We start from the raw sequence: 16,116 nt of genomic DNA on the forward strand, positions 1-16,116 counted from the left end.
AGAGCGGGTGAGAGAGAGAGGAGGATGAGAGCGGTGAGAGAGTGAGAGGGTGAGAGAGAGGGGTTGAGAGAGAGAGGGGGTGTGAGAGAGCGAGAGAGAGCGGGTGAGAGAGAGAGAGGAGGATGAGGGGCGTGAGAAAGAGAGTGTGAGTGAGAGGTGTTGAGAGAGAGAAGGGGATTGACAGAGCGAGAGAGAGCAGGTGAGAGAGAGAGGAGGATGAGGGGGCTGAGAAAGAGAGGGTGAGAGAGAGGGGTTGAGAGAGAAATGGGGTTTGAGAGAGCGAAAGAGAGCGGGTGAGAGAGAGAGAGAGGAGGATGAGGGGGGTGAGAGAGAGAAAGGGTGAGACAGAGAGAGGAGGATGAGGGAGGTGGGAGAGAGAGGGTGAGAGAGGGGGTATAGATAGAGAGAGGGTTGAGAGAGCGAGAGAGCGGGTGAGAGAGAGAGAGGAGGATGAGGGGTGAGATTGAGAGAGAGGGGTTTGAGAGAGAGGGGGCTTGAGAGAGCGGGTGAGAGAGGAGGATGAGGGGCGTGAGAGAGAGAGGATGAGAGAGGGGGGTTGAGAGAGAGGGGTTTGAGAGAGCGAGAGAGCGTGGGTGAGAAAGAGAGTGGAGGATGAGGGGGGTGAGAGAGAGAGGGTGAGAGAGGGGTTGAGAGAGAGAAGCTTTGAGAGAGAGAGAGCTGGTGAGAGAGAGAAGAGGAGGATGAGGGGGTGAGAGAGAGTGTGTGTGAGAGAGAGGGGTTTTAGAGAGAGAGGGGATTTGAGAGAGCAAGAGAGAGGAGGTGAGAGAGAGAGAGGAGGATGAGGGGGTGAGAGAGAGGGTGAGGTAGAGGAGTTTTAGAGAGAGAGGGGGTTTGAGAGAGCGAGAGAGAGCAGGTGAGAGAGAGAGGAGGATGAGGGGGTGAGAGAGAGAGGGTGAGAGAGACGGGTTTTAGAGAGAGAGGGGGTTTGAGAGAGCGAGAGAGAGCGGTTGAGAGAGAGGAGGATGAGGGGGTGAGAGAGAGAGGGTGAGAGAGAGAGGAGGATGAGGGGGTTGAGAGAGAGAGGTTGAGAGAGAGAGGGTTTAGAGAGAGAGGGTGTTTGAGAGAGCGGGAGAGAACGGGTGAGAGAGAGAGGAGGATGAGGGGGTTGTGAGAGAGAGGTTGAGAGAGGGGGTTTGAGAGAGAGGGGGTTTGAGAGAGCGAGAGAGAGCGGGTGAGAGAGAATGAGGAGGATGAGGGGGGTGAGAGAGAGAGGGTGAGAGCGAGGGGTTGAGACAGAGGGGGTTTGAGAGTACGAGAGAGAGTGGGTGAGAGAGAGAGGAGGATGAGGGTGGTGAGAGAGTGAGAGAGGGTGAGAGAGAGGGGGGTTTTAGAGAGAGAGGGGTTTTGAGAGAGCGGGTGAGAGAGAGAGGAGGATGAGGGGGATGAGAGAGAGGGTGCGAGAGAGGGGTTGAGAGAGAGGGGGGGTTTGAGAGAACGAGAGAGCGGGTGAGAGAGGGAGAGGAGGATGAGTGCGGTGAGAGAGAGAGTGTGAGAGAGAGAGAGGAGGATGAGGGAGGTGAGACAGAGAGAGGGGTTGAGAGAGAGGGGTTTTGGAGAGAGAGAGGGTTTGAAAGAGCGAGAGAGATTGGGTGAGAGATAGGAGGATGAGGGGCTTGAGAGAGAGGGTTTGAGAGAGCGAGAGAGAGCGGGTGAGGGAGAGAGAGGAGAATGAGGGGGGTGAGAGAAAGAGGGTGAGAGAGAGGGGTTGAGAGAGAGAGGCGGTTTGAGAGAGCGTGAGAGAGCGGGTGAGAGAGAGAGAGAGGAGGAGGAGGGGGGTGTGAGAGAGAGAGGGTGCGAGAGAGGGGTTTTAGAGAGAGAGGGGTTTAAGAGAGTGATGGAGAGCGGTTGAGAGAGAGGAGGATGAGGGGGTGAGAGAGAGAGGGTGAGAGAGAGAGGAGGATGAGGGGGTTGAGAGAGAGAGGTTGAGAGAGAGAGGGTTTAGAGAGAGAGGGTGTTTGAGAGAGCGGGAGAGAACGGGTGAGAGAGAGAGGAGGATGAGGGGGTTGTGAGAGAGAGGTTGAGAGAGGGGGTTTGAGAGAGAGGGGGTTTGAGAGAGCGAGAGAGAGCGGGTGAGAGAGAATGAGGAGGATGAGGGGGGTGAGAGAGAGAGGGTGAGAGCGAGGGGTTGAGAGAGAGGGTGTTTGAGAGTACGAGAGAGAGTGGGTGAGAGAGAGAGGAGGATGAGGGTGGTGAGAGAGTGAGAGAGGGTGAGAGAGAGGGGGGTTTTAGAGAGAGAGGGGTTTTGAGAGAGCGGGTGAGAGAGAGAGGAGGATGAGGGGGATGAGAGAGAGGGTGCGAGAGAGGGGTTGAGAGAGAGGGGGGGTTTGAGAGAACGAGAGAGCGGGTGAGAGAGGGAGAGGAGGATGAGTGCGGTGAGAGAGAGAGTGTGAGAGAGAGAGAGGAGGATGAGGGAGGTGAGACAGAGAGAGGGGTTGAGAGAGAGGGGTTTTGGAGAGAGAGAGGGTTTGAAAGAGCGAGAGAGATTGGGTGAGAGATAGGAGGATGAGGGGCTTGAGAGAGAGGGTTTGAGAGAGCGAGAGAGAGCGGGTGAGGGAGAGAGAGGAGAATGAGGGGGGTGAGAGAAAGAGGGTGAGAGAGAGGGGTTGAGAGAGAGAGGCGGTTTGAGAGAGCGTGAGAGAGCGGGTGAGAGAGAGAGAGAGGAGGAGGAGGGGGGTGTGAGAGAGAGAGGGTGCGAGAGAGGGGTTTTAGAGAGAGAGGGGTTTAAGAGAGTGATGGAGAGCGGGTGAGAGAGAGAGGAGGATGAGGGGGGTGAGAGAGAGAGTGAGAGAGAGGGGTTTTAGAGAGAGGGTGTTTGAGAGAACGAGGGAGAGCGGGTAAGAGAAAGAGAGGAGGATGAGGGGGTTGGGAGAGAGAGGATGAGAGAGAGGAGTTGAGAGAGAGAGGGGGTTTGAGAGAGCGAGAGAGAGCGGGTGAGAGAGAGGAGGATGGGGCGGTGAGAGAGAGAGGGTGAAAGAGAGGGGTTTTCGAGAGAGGGGGGCTTTGAGGGATCGAGAGAGCGGGTGAGAGAGAGAGAGAGAGGAGGATGAGGGGGTGAGAGAGCGAGGATGAGAGAGAGGGGTTGAGAGAGAGATGGGGTTTGAGAGAGCGAGAGAGCACGGGTGAGGGAGAGAGAGGAGGATGAGGGGGGTGAGAGCGAGTGTGTGAGAGAGCGAGAGGATGATGAGGGGGTGAGAGAGAGAAGGTGAGAGAGAGGGGTTTTAGTGAGAGAGGGGGTTTGATAGAGCGAGAGAGGGCGGGTGAGAGAGAAAGAGGAGGATGAGGGGGGTGAGAGAGTGTGAGAGAGAGGGGTTTTAGAGAGAGGGGGTTTGAGAGAGCGAGAGAGAGCGGGTGAGAGAGCGAGGAGGATGAAAGGGGTGAGAGAGGGGGTATGAGAGAGAGGGGTTTAGAGAGAGGGGGTTTGAGAGAGCGAGAGAGAGCGGGTGAGAGAGAGAGGAGGATGAGGGAGAGAGGGTGAGAGAGAGGGGTTTTACTGAGAGATGGGTTTTGAGAGAGCGAGAGAGCGCGGGTGAGAGAGAGAGGAGGATGAGGAGGGTGAGAGAGAAGGTGAGAGAGAGGGGTTTTAGTGAGAGAGGGGGTATGATAGAGCGAGAGAGAGCGGGTGAGAGAGAAAGAGGAGGATGAGGGGGTGAGAGAGAGAGTGTGAAAGAGATGGGTTTTAGAGAGAGGGGGTTTGAGAGCGCGAGAGAGAGCGGGTGAGAGAGAGGAGGATGAGGGGGGTGAGAGAGAGGGTGAGAGAGAGGGGTTTAGAGAGAGAGGAGATTTGAGAGAGCCGAGAGAGCGCGGGTGAGAGAGAGAGAAGAGGAGGGGGTGAGAGAAAGATGGTGAGAGAGAGTGGTTGTGAGAGTGAGGGGGTTTGAGAGAGCGAGAGAGTGCGGGTGAGAGAGAGAGAGGAGGATGATGTGTGTGAGCGAGAGAGGGTGAGAGAGAGGAGTTTTAGAGAGAGAGGGGCTTGAGAGAGCGGGTGAGAGAGAGGAGGATGAGGGGCGTGAGAGAGAGAGGGTGAGAGAGAGGGGATGAGAGAGAGGAGCTTTGAGAGAGAGAGAGCTGGTGAGAGAGAGAGGAGGATGAGGGGGTGAGAGAGAGAGGGTGAGAGAGAGGGGTTTTAGAGAGAGAGGGGATTTGAGAGAGCGAGAGAGAGCAGGTGAGAGAGAGAGAGGAGGATGAGGGGATGAGAGAGAGGGTGAGGTAGAGGAGTTTTAGAGAGAGAGGGGGTTTGAGAGATCGAGAGAGCAGGTGAGAGAGAGAGGAGGATGAGGGGGAGAGAGAGAGAGGGTGAGAGAGAGGGGTTTTAGAGAGAGAGGGGTTTGAGAGAGTGAGAGAGAGCGGGAGAGAGAGAGGAGGATGAGGGGGTGAGAGAGAGAGAGTGTGAGAGAGAGAGGAGGATGAGGGGGTTGAGCGAGAGAGGTTGAGAGAGAGAGAGGGTTTAGAGAGAGAAGGTGTTTGAGAGAGCGGGAGAGAACGGGTGAGAGAGAGAGGTGGATGAGGGGTGTGTGAGAGAGAGGTTGAGAGAGGGGGTTTGAGAGTACGAGAGAGAGTGGGTGAGAGAGAGAGAGAGGAGGATGAGGGTGGTGAGAGAGTGAGAGAGGGTGCGAGAGAGGGGTTGAGAGAGAGAGGGGGTTTGAGAGAACGAGAGAGAGCGGGTGAGAGAGGGGGAGGAGGATGAGTGCGGTGAGAGAGAGAGTGTGTGTGAGAGAGAGGAGGATGAGGGGGGTGTGAGAGAGAGGGTCAGAGAGAGGGGTTTTGGAGAGAGAGAGGGTTTGAGAGAGCGAGAGAGATTGGGTGAGAGAGAGGAGGATGAGGGGCGTGAGAGAGATGGGTGAGAGAGAGGGGTTGAGAGAGAGAGAGAGGGGGTTTGGGAGAGCGAGAGAGAGCGGGTGAGAGAGAGAGAGGAGAATGAGGGGTATGAGAGAAAAAGGGTGAGAGAGAGGGGTTGAGTAAGAGAGAGAGGCGGTTTGAGAGAGCGAGAGAGAGGCGGATGAGAGAGAGAGGAAGAGGAGGGGGGTGAGAGAGAGAGGGTGAGAGAGAGGGGTTTTAGAGAGAGAGTGGTTTTGAGAGAGCGAGAGAGCGCTGGTGAGAGAGAGAGAGAGACGAGGATGAGGGGGGTGAGATAGAGTGTAATAAAAGGTGTTTGAGAGAGCAAGAGAGCGCGGGTGAGAGAAAGGAAGGAGAATGAGAGAGGTGAGAGAGAGGGTGAGAGAGAGGGGTTGAGAGAGAGAGGGGGTTTGAGAGAGCGAGAGAGTGCGGGTGAGAGTGAGAGAGGAGGAGGTGGTGGGTGAGAGAGAGGGGTTTTAGAGAGAGAGGGTGTTTGAGAGAACGAGGGAGAGCGGGTAAGAGAGAGAGGAGGATGAGGGGGGTGGGAGAGAGAGGGTGAGAGAGAGGTGTTGAGAGAGAGAGGGGGTTTGAGAGAGCGAGAGAGAGCGGGTGAGAGAGAGAGGAGGATGAGGGGCGTGAGAAAGAGAGGGTGAGTGAGAGGTGATGAGAGAGAGGGGGATTGACAGAGCGAGAGAGAGCAGGTGAGAGAGAGAGGAGGATGAGGGGGCTGAGAAAGAGAGGGTGAGAGCGAGGGGTTGAGAGAGAAATGGGGTTTGAGAGAGCGAAAGAGAGCGGGTGAGAGAGAGGAGGATGAGGGTGGTGAGAGAGAGAAAGGGTGAGACAGAGAGAGGAGGATGAGGGAGGTGGGAGAGAGAGGGTGAGAGAGGGGGTATAGAGAGAGAGAGGGTTGAGAGAGCAAGAGAGAGCGGGTGAGAGACAGAGAGGAGGATGAGGGGTGAGAGAGAGAGAGGGGTTTGAGAGAGCGAGAGAGCGCGGGTGAGAAAGAGAGAGGAGGATGAGGGGGGTGAGAGAGAGCGGGTGAGAGAGGGGGTTTGAGAGAGAGGGGTTTGAGAGAACGAGAGAGCGTGGGTGAGAAAGAGAGAGGAGGATGAGGGGAGTGAGAGAGAGAGGGTGAGAGAGAGGGGTTGAGAGAGAGGAGCTTTGAGAGAGAGAGAGAGCTGGTGAGAGAGAGAGAGGAGGATGAGGGAGTGAGAGAGAGGGTGAGGTAGAGGAGTTTTAGAGAGAGAGGGGGTTTGAGAGAGCGAGAGAGAGGGGTTTTACAGAGAGAGGGGATTTGAGAGAGCGAGAGAGAGGAGGTGATAGAGAGAGAGGAGGATGAGGAGGTGAGAGAGAGGGTGAGGTAGAGGAGTTTTAGAGAGAGAGGGGGTTTGAGAGAGCGAGAGAGAGCAGGTGAGAGAGAGAGGAGGATGAGGGGGTGAGAGAGAGGGTGAGAGAGAGGGGTTTTAGAGAGAGATAGGGTGTGAGAGAGCGAGAGAGAGCGGGTGAGAGAGAGGAGGATGAGGGGGTGAGAGAGAGAGAGGGTGAGAGAGAGAGGAGGATGAGGGGATTGAGAGAGAGAGGTTGAGAGAGAGAGGGTTTAGAGAGAGAGGGTGTTTGAGACAGCGGGAGAGAATGGGTGAGAGAGAGAGGAGGATGAGGGGGTTGTGAGAGAGAGGTAGAGAGAGGGGTTTGAGAGAGAAGGGGTTTGAGAGAGCGAGAGAGAGCGGGTGAGAGAGAATGAGGAGGATGAGGGGGTTGAGAAGAGAGAGGGTGAGAGCGAGGGGTTGAGAGAGAGGGGGTTTGAGAGTACGAGAGAGAGTGGGTGAGAGAGAGAGAGAGGAGGATGAGGGTGGTGAGAGAGTGAGAGAGGGTGAGAGAGAGGTGGGTTTTAGAGAGAGAGGGGTTTTGAGAGAGCGGGTGAGAGAGAGAGAAGGATGAGGGGGATGAGAGAGAGGGTGCGAGAGAGGGGTTGAGAGAGAGGGGGCGTTTGAGAGAATGAGAGAGAGCGGGTGAGAGGGGGGAGGAGGATGAGTGCGGTGAGAGAGAGAGTGTGAGAGAGAGAGGAGGATGAGGGGGGTGAGAGAGGGTGCGAGAGAGGGGTTGAGAGAGAGGGGGGGTTTGAGAGAACGAGAGAGAGCGGGTGAGAGAGGGGGAGGAGGATGAGTGCGGTGAGAGAGAGTGTGAGAGAGAGAGAGAGGAGGATGAGGGGGGTGAGAGAGCGAGGGTGAGAGAGAGGGGTTTTGGAGAGAGAGAGGGTTTGAAAGAGCGAGAGAGATTGGGTGAGAGAGAGGAGGATGAGGGGCGTGAGAGAGAGGGGTTGAGAGATCGAGAGAGAGCGGGTGAGGGAGAGAGAGGAGAATGAGGGGGGTGAGAGAAAGAGGGTGAGAGAGAGGGGCTGAGAGAGAGAGAGGCGGTTTGAGAGAGCGAGAGAGAGCGGGTGTGAGAGAGAGAGAGGAAGAGGGGGCTGAGAGAGAGAGAGTGTGCGAGAGAGGGGTTTTAGAGAGAGAGGGTGTTTGAGAGAACGAGGGAGAGCGGGTAAGAGAGAGAGAGGACGATGAGGGGGGTGGGAGAGAGAGGGTGAGAGAGAGAGGGTTGAGAGAGAGAGGGGGTTTGAGAGAGCGAGAGAGAGCGGGTGAGAGTGAGGAGAATGGGGGGGGGTGAGAGAGAGAGGGTGAAAGAGAGGGGTTTTCGAGAGAGGGGGGCTTTAAGGTATCGAGAGAGCGGGTGAGAGAGAAAGAGAGAGAGAGGAGGATGAGGGGGTGAGAGAGCGAGAATGAGAGAGAGAGGTTGAGAGAGGGATGGGGTTTGAGAGAGCGAGAGAGCACGGGTGAGGGAGAGAGAGGAGGATGAGGGGGGTGACAGCGAGTGTGTGAGAGAGCGAGAGGATGATGAGGGGGTGAGAGAGAGAAGGTGAGAGAGAGGAGATTTAGTGAGAGAGGGGGTTTGATAAAGCGAGAGAGAGCGGGTGAGAGAGAATGAGGAGGATGAGGGGGGTGAGAAGAGAGAGGGTGAGAGCGAGGGGTTGAGAGAGAGGGGGTTTGAGAGTACGAGAGAGAGTGGGTGAGAGAGAGAGAGAGGAGGATGAGGGTGGTGAGAGAGAGAGTGTGAGAGAGGGGTTGAGAGAGAGGGGGCGTTTGAGAGAATGAGAGAGAGCGGGTGAGAGAGGGGGAGGAGGATGAGTGCGGTGAGAGAGAGAGTGTGAGAGAGAGAGGAGGATGAGGGGGGTGAGAGAGGGTGCGAGAGAGGGGTTGAGAGAGAGGGGGGGTTTGAGAGAACGAGAGAGAGCGGGTGAGAGAGGGGGAGGAGGATGAGTGCGGTGAGAGAGAGTGTGAGAGAGAGAGAGAGGAGGATGAGGGGGGTGAGAGAGCGAGGGTGAGAGAGAGGGGTTTTGGAGAGAGAGAGGGTTTGAAAGAGCGAGAGAGATTGGGTGAGAGAGAGGAGGATGAGGGGCGTGAGAGAGAGGGGTTGAGAGATCGAGAGAGAGCGGGTGAGGGAGAGAGAGGAGAATGAGGGGGGTGAGAGAAAGAGGGTGAGAGAGAGGGGCTGAGAGAGAGAGAGGCGGTTTGAGAGAGCGAGAGAGAGCGGGTGTGAGAGAGAGAGAGGAAGAGGGGGCTGAGAGAGAGAGAGTGTGCGAGAGAGGGGTTTTAGAGAGAGAGGGTGTTTGAGAGAACGAGGGAGAGCGGGTAAGAGAGAGAGAGGACGATGAGGGGGGTGGGAGAGAGAGGGTGAGAGAGAGAGGGTTGAGAGAGAGAGGGGGTTTGAGAGAGCGAGAGAGAGCGGGTGAGAGTGAGGAGAATGGGGGGGGGGTGAGAGAGAGAGGGTGAAAGAGAGGGGTTTTCGAGAGAGGGGGGCTTTAAGGTATCGAGAGAGCGGGTGAGAGAGAAAGAGAGAGAGAGGAGGATGAGGGGGTGAGAGAGCGAGAATGAGAGAGAGAGGTTGAGAGAGGGATGGGGTTTGAGAGAGCGAGAGAGCACGGGTGAGGGAGAGAGAGGAGGATGAGGGGGGTGACAGCGAGTGTGTGAGAGAGCGAGAGGATGATGAGGGGGTGAGAGAGAGAAGGTGAGAGAGAGGAGATTTAGTGAGAGAGGGGGTTTGATAGAGCGAGAGAGAGCGGGTGAGAGAGAATGAGGAGGATGAGGGGGGTGAGAAGAGAGAGGGTGAGAGCGAGGGGTTGAGAGAGAGGGGGTTTGAGAGTACGAGAGAGAGTGGGTGAGAGAGAGAGAGAGGAGGATGAGGGTGGTGAGAGAGTGAGAGAGGTTGAGAGAGAGGTGGGTTTTAGAGAGAGAGGGGTTTTGAGAGAGCGGGTGAGAGAGAGAGAAGGATGAGGGGGATGAGAGAGAGGGTGCGAGAGAGGGGTTGAGAGAGAGGGGGCGTTTGAGAGAATGAGAGAGAGCGGGTGAGAGAGGGGGAGGAGGATGAGTGCGGTGTGAGAGAGAGAGAAGAGGATGAGGGGGGTGAGAGAGAGGGTGCGAGAGAGGGGTTGAGAGAGAGGGGGGGTTTGAGAGAACGAGAGAGGAGCGAGAGAGAGCGGGGGGGCAGAGAGAGAGGGACAGAGAGAGAGGGGGTAGAGAGAGGGGGTTGACAGAGAGAGGGGGGGGCAGAGATAGGGGGGACAGAGAGAGAGGGGACAGAGGGAGGGGGTTGACAGAGAGAGGGGGGACAGATATGGGGGGACAGAGAGTGGGGACAGAGAGAGAGGGGACAGAGTGCGGGGACAGAGAGAGAGGGGGCAGAGAGAAGGTACAGAGAGAGAGGGGCACAGAGAGTGTGGGTGATAGATGGGGTCAGATAGAGGGGACGGAAAGAGGGAGAGATAGAGGGTGACAGAGAGAGCAGGACAGAGAGAGGGGGAGATACAAGGGGTCAGAGGGAGTGGCGACAGAGATTGGGGACAGAGAGCGGTGTACAGTGTGGGAGAGAGAGGGGGCAGAGAGAGGGGACAGAGAGGGGGTACAGTGTGGGGGAGAGAGAGAGGGGCAGAGAGAGGGGTCAGAGAGAGGGGGACAGAGATTGGGGACAGAGAGCCGGGTACAGTGTGGGAGAGAGAGGGGGCAGAGAGAGGGGGACAGAGAGCGGGGTACAGTGTGGGAGAGAGAGGGGGCAGAGAGAGGGGGACAGAGAGGGGGTACAGTGTGGGGGAGAGAGAGAGGGGCAGAGAGAGGGGTCAGAGAGAGAGGGACAGAGATTGGGGACAGAGAGCCGGGTACAGTGTGGGAGAGAGAGGGGGGCAGAGAGAGGGGGACAGAGAGTGTGGGGGTCAGAAAGAGGGCGACAGAGAGAGAGGGGGAACATAAAGAGGGGGACAGAGGGAGGGGGGACAGAGAGACTGTGACAGAGAGGGGTCAGAGAGAGTGGGACAGAGAAGGGGGGGCAGAGAGAGATGGCGACAGAGAGAGGGGTGGACAGAGAGAGAGGGACAGAGAGACGGTGACAGATATGGCGACAGAGAGAGGGGGACAGAGAGAGAGGGGGTCAGAGAGAGGGGGGACAGAGAGAGGGTCAGAGAGAGGGGGAACAGAGAGAGTGGGGGAAAGAGAGAGGGGTGCAGAGAGAGGGGCTACAGAGAGAGGGGTGGACAGAGAGAGGGGGACAGAGAGAGGGGACAGAGAGGGGGTCAGAGAGAGGGGGTTTGAGAGTACGAGAGATAGTGGGTGAGAGAGAGAGAGAGGAGTATGTGGGTGGTGAGAGAGTGAGAGAGGGTGAGAGAGAGGGGGGTTTTAGAGAGAGGGGTTTTGAGAGAGCGGGTGAGAGAGAGAGGAGGATGAGGGGGACGAGAGAGAGGGTGCGAGAGAGGGGTTGAGAGAGGGGGGGGGGTTTGAGAGAACGAGAAAGAGCGGGTGAGAGATGGGGAGGAGGATGAGTGCGGTGAGAGAGAGATTGTGAGAGTTAGAGAGGAGGATGAGGGGGGTGAGAGAGAGAAGGTCAGAGAGAGGGGTTTTGGAGAGAGAGAGGGTTTGAAAGAGCGAGAGAGATTGGGTGAGAGAGAGGAGGATGAGGGGCGTGAGAGAGAGGGGTTGAGAGAGCGAGAGAGAGCGGGTGAGGGAGAGAGAGGAGAATGAGGGGGGTGAGAGAAAGAGGGTGAGAGAGAGGGGTTGAGAGAGAGAGAGGCGGTTTGAGAGAGCGAGAGAGAGCGGGTGAGAGAGAGAGAGAGGAGGAGGGGGGTGAGAGAGAGAGAGGGTGCGAGAGAGGGGTTTTAGAGAGAGAGGGGGTTTGAGAGAGTGAGAGAGATCGGGTGAGAGAGAGAGGAGGATGAGGGGGGTGAGAGAGAGAAGTTGAGAGAGGGGTTTTGAGAGAGAGGGGGTTTGAGAGAGCGGGTGAGAGAGAATGAGGAGGATGAGGGGGGTGAGAGAGAGAGAGGGTGAGAGCGAGGGGTTGAGAGAGAGGGGGTTTGAGAGTACGGGAGAGAGTGGGTGAGAGAGAGAGAGGAGGATGAGGGTGGTGAGAGAGTGAGAGAGGGTGAGAGAGAGGGGGGTCTTAGAGAGAGAGGGGGTTTGAGAGAGCGGGTGAGAGAGAGAGGAGGATGAGGGGGATGAGAGAGAGGGTGCGAGAGAGGGGTTGAGAGAGAGAGGGGGTTTGAGAGAACGAGAGAGAGCGGGTGAGAGAGGGGGAGGAGGATGAGTGCGGTGAGAGAGAGAGTGTGTGAGAGAGAGAGGAGGATGAGGGGGGTGAGAGAGAGAGGGTCAGAGAGAGGGGTTTTGGTGAGAGAGAGGGTTTGAGAGAGCGAGAGAGATTGGGTGAGAGAGAGGAGGATGAGGGGCGTGAGAGAGATGGGTGAGAGAGAGGGGTTGAGAGAGAGAGAGGGGGTTTGAGAGAGCGAGAGAGAGCGGGTGAGAGAGAGAGAGGAGAATGAGGGGGATGAGAGAAAGAGGGTGAGAGAGAGGGGTTGAGAGAGAGAGAGGCGGTTTGAGAGAGCGAGAGAGAGCGGATGAGAGAGAGAGGAAGAGGAGGGGTGTGAGAGAGAGAGGGTGAGAGAGAGGGGTTTTAGAGAGAGAGTGGTTTTGAGAGAGCGAGAGAGCGCGGGTGAGAGAGAGAGAGGGGCAGAGTGTGGGCGACAGAGAGAGGGTCACAGAGAGTGAGGGAGATAGAGGGGGTCAGAGAGAGGAGGGAACAGAGAGTGGGGGGCAGAAATTGGGGGTTAGAGAGAGGGAGACAGAGAGTGGGGGACAGAGCGTGGTGGACAGAGAGTGGGGGTCAGAGAGAGGGGGACAGACAGTGGTAGAGAGAGGGTGGCAGAGAGAGAGGGACAGAGAGAGAGGGGGCAGAGAGAGGTGGTTAACAGAGAGAGGGGGGCAGAGATAGGGGGGACAGAGAGAGGGGACAGAGAGAGAGGGGACAGAGGGAGGGGGTTGACAGAGAGAGGGGGGACAGAGATGGGGGGGACAGAGAGTGGGGACAGAGAGAGAGGGGACAGAGTGCGGGGACAGAGAGAGAGGGGGCAGAGAGAAGGTACAGAGAGAGAGGGGCACAGAGAGTGTGGGTGATAGATGGGGTCAGATAGAGGGGCCGGAAAGAGGGAGAGATAGAGGGTGACAGAGAGAGCAGGACAGAGAGAGGGGGAGATACAAGGGGTCAGAGGGAGTGGCGACAGAGATTGGGGACAGAGAGCGGGGTACAGTGTGGGAGAGAGAGGGGGCAGAGAGAGGGGGACAGAGAGGGGGTACAGTGTGGGGGAGAGAGAGAGGGGCAGAGAGAGGGGTCAGAGGGAGAGGGACAGAGATTGGGGACAGAGAGCAGGGTACAGTGTGGGAGAGAGAGGGGGGCAGAGAGAGGGGGACAGAGAGTGTGGGGGTCAGAAAGAGGGCGACAGAGAGAGAGGGGGAACATAAAGAGGGGGACAGAGGGAGGGGGGACAGAGAGAGGGGGACAGAGTGAGCGGGGACAGAGAGACTGTGACAGAGAGGGGTCAGAGAGAGTGGGACAGAGAAGGGGGGGCAGAGAGAGATGGCGACAGAGAGAGGGGTGGACAGAGAGAGAGGGACAGAGAGACGGTGACAGATATGGCGACAGAGAGAGGGGGACAGAGAGAGAAGGGGTCAGAGAGAGGGGGGACAGAGAGAGGGTCAGAGAGAGGGGGACAGAGAGAGGGTGGGAAAGAGAGAGGGGTGCAGAGAGAGGGGCTACAGAGAGAGGGGTGGACAGAGAGAGGGGGACAGAGAGAGGGGACAGAGAGGGGGACAGAGAGAGGGGGACAGAGAGGGGTGTCAGAGAGAGTGGGGGTCAGACAGAGGGCGACAGAGAGAGGGCGGACAGAGAGAAGGGGACAGAGAGAGGGGGTCAGAGAGAGGGGGGAACAGAGAGAGGGGGACAGAGAGAGGGGGTCAGAGAGAGGGTGGAACAGAGAGAGTGGGGGACAGAGAGAGGGGGCAGCGAGAGGGGTGGACAGAGAGAGGGGTGTACAGAGAGATGGGGACAGGGAGAGGGGACAGAGAGGGGGACGGAGAGAGGGGGCAGAGAGAGAGGGACAGAGAGGTGGGTCAGAGAGAGTGGGGGTCAGAAAGAGGGCGACAGAGAGAGAGGGGAAACAGAAAGAGGGGGACAGAGGGAGCGGGGACAGAGAGGGGGGACAGAGAGAGGGCGACAGAGAGAGGGGGAAAGAGTGGGGGGACAGAGAGAGATGGGAACAGAGAGAGAGGTGGACAGAGAGAGCGCGACAGAGAGAGGGGGACAGAGAGGGGGGAAAGAGAGAGGGCTCAGAGAGAGGGGGACAGAAAGAGAGGGGGTCAGACAGAGGGGGACAGAGAGAGAGGTGGTCAGAGAGAGGGGGAAACAGAGAGAGGGGGACAGAGAGAGGGGGACAGAGAGAGGGGGACAGAGAGAGAGGGGGACAGAGAGAGGGGGACAGAGAGAGGGGGAAAGACCGAGTGAGTACAGAGAGATGGTGACGGAGAGGGGGCAGAGAGGGGGGGACAGAGAGAGAGGGGGTCAGAAAGAGGGCGACAGAGAGAGGGGGACAGAAGGAGGGGACAGAGGGAGGGGGACAGCGAGAGGGGGACAGAGAGGGCGACAGAGAGAGGGGGACAGAGAAGGGTGGACGGGGGGGAACAAAGAGATGGTGACTGAGAGGGGGCACAGAGAGGGCTACAGAGAGGGGGGACAGAGAGGGGGAGACAGAGAGGGGACACAGAGAGAGGGGGACAGAGAGAGGGGGGACAGAGAGACTGTGACAGAGAGGGGGCAGAGAGCGGGCGACAGAGAGGCGTGAACAGAGAGAGGGGGGACGACGGGGACAGAGAGAGGGGGGACAGAGAATCTGTGACAGAGAGGGGGCAGAGAGCGGGCGACAGAGAGGGGTGGACGGGGGGGAGGAACAGAGAAACGGTGACTGAGAGAGGGCAGAGAGACGGAGACAGAGAGGGGGCGACAGAGAGACGGTGACAAAGAGGGGGCAGAGAGAGGGCGATGGAGATGGGGGAACAGAGAGCGGGGAACAGAGCGAGGGGGCAGAGAGAGGGGGTCAGAGACAGAGAGGGTTAGAGAGAGAGGGGGACAGAGAGAGGGGGGACAGAGAGAGAGACGACAGAGGGGGGACGGAGGGCCCAGAGTGGGGGGGGGGGCAGAGAGAGAGGGGGACAGAGCGAGAGGGAACAGAGGGAGTGGGGTCAGAGAGATGGTGACAGAGTGGGGGCAGAGAGAGGAGGGACAGAGAGAGGGGGACAGATAGAGGGGGACAGAGAGAGGGGGACAGAGAGAGGAGGGACAGAGAGACGGGGACAGAGAGAGGGGGGGGCAGAGAGAGGTGGACAGAGAGAGAGAGAGGCGGCCAAAGGGGGGGGGGGGGGGACAGAGAGAGGGGGACAGAGAGAGGGTGACAAAGAGGGGGCAGAGAGAGGGCGATGGAGATGGGGGAACAGAGAAAGGGGGACAGAGAGAGGGGGTCAGCAAGAGGGCGACACAGAGAGGGGGACAGAAGGAGGGGGACAGAGGGAGAGGGGACAGCGAGAGGGGGACAGAGAGGGCGACAGAGAGAGGGGGACAGAGAAGGGTGGACGGGGGGGAACAGAGAGATGGTGACTGAGAGGGGGCAGAGAGAGGGCTACAGAGAGGGGGGACAGAGAGGGGGAGACAGAGAGGGGACACAGAAAGAGGGGGACAGAGAGAGGGGGGACAGAGAGACTGTGACAGAGAGGGGGCAGAGAGCGGGCGACAGAGAGGCGTGGACTGAGAGAGGGGGCAGAGAGACGGGGACAGAGAGAGAGGGGACAGGGAGAAAGTGTCAGAGAGGGGGCAGAGAGAGGGCGGTAGAGATGGGGGGACAGAGCGCGGGGAACAGAGCGAGGGGGCAGAGAGAGAGGGGGGCAAAGAGAGAGAGGGACAGAGAGAGAGGGGAGTCAGAGAGAGAGGGGGTACAGAGAGAGAGGGGGACAGAGAGAGAGGGGGTACAGAGTGAGAGGGGAGAGAGAGAGAGGGGGTCAGAGAGAGAGGGGGTCAGAGAGAGAGGTGAACAGAGAGGGGGCGCAGAGGGGGGGGGACCAGAGAGGGCAGAAAGAGTGGGGACAGAGAGAGAGAGGGGACAGAGAGAGATGGGGATAGAGAGAGGGGGCAGAAAGAGTGGGGACAGAGAGAGAGAGGGGACAGAGAGAGGGGGGATAGAGAGAGATGGGGCAGAGAGACGGTGACAGAGAGGGGCAGAGTGAGGCAAACAAAGAGAGGGGACAGAGAGAGGGGGGACAGAGAGAGGGGGGACAGAGAGGGGACAGTGGGTGGGGAACAGAGAGAGGGGGGGACGAGGGGGACAGAGAGAGGGGGGACAGAGAAACTGTGACAGAGTGTGGGCAGAGAGAGGAGGGACAGAGAGAGGGGGACAGAGAGAGGGGGACAGAGAGAGGGGACAGAGAGAGGAGGGACAGAGAGACGGGGACAGAGAGAAAGGGTACGGGGGGGGGCAGAGAGAGGTGGACAGAGAGAGAGAGGGATAGAGAGAGGGGGGGACCGAGAGAGGGGGGACAGAGAGAGAGGGGGACAGAGAGAGAGGGGTACAGAGAGAGGGGGGCAGAGAGTGGGGGACAGAGAGAGGGGGACAGAGAGAGCAGGGTTAGAGAGACGGGGACAGAGAGAGGGGGACAGAGAGAAGGGGTACAGAGAGAGAGAGGGGGGCAGAGAGAGGTGGACAGAGAGAGACAGGCGGCCAAAGGGGTGGGGACAGAGAGAGGGTTACAGAATGGGGGAAAGAGAGGGTGTCAGAGAAAGGGGGGCAGAGAGAGGAGGACAGAGAGAGGCAGGTGGGACAGAGAGGGGGACAGAGAGAGAGGAACAGAGAGGGAG

This window comes from Chiloscyllium plagiosum, unplaced genomic scaffold, assembly GCF_037043375.1.
Source record: "Chiloscyllium plagiosum isolate Xiang-an unplaced genomic scaffold, Cpla_swu_hap1 HiC_scaffold_39, whole genome shotgun sequence".
NCBI lineage: Eukaryota > Metazoa > Chordata > Chondrichthyes > Orectolobiformes > Hemiscylliidae > Chiloscyllium > Chiloscyllium plagiosum.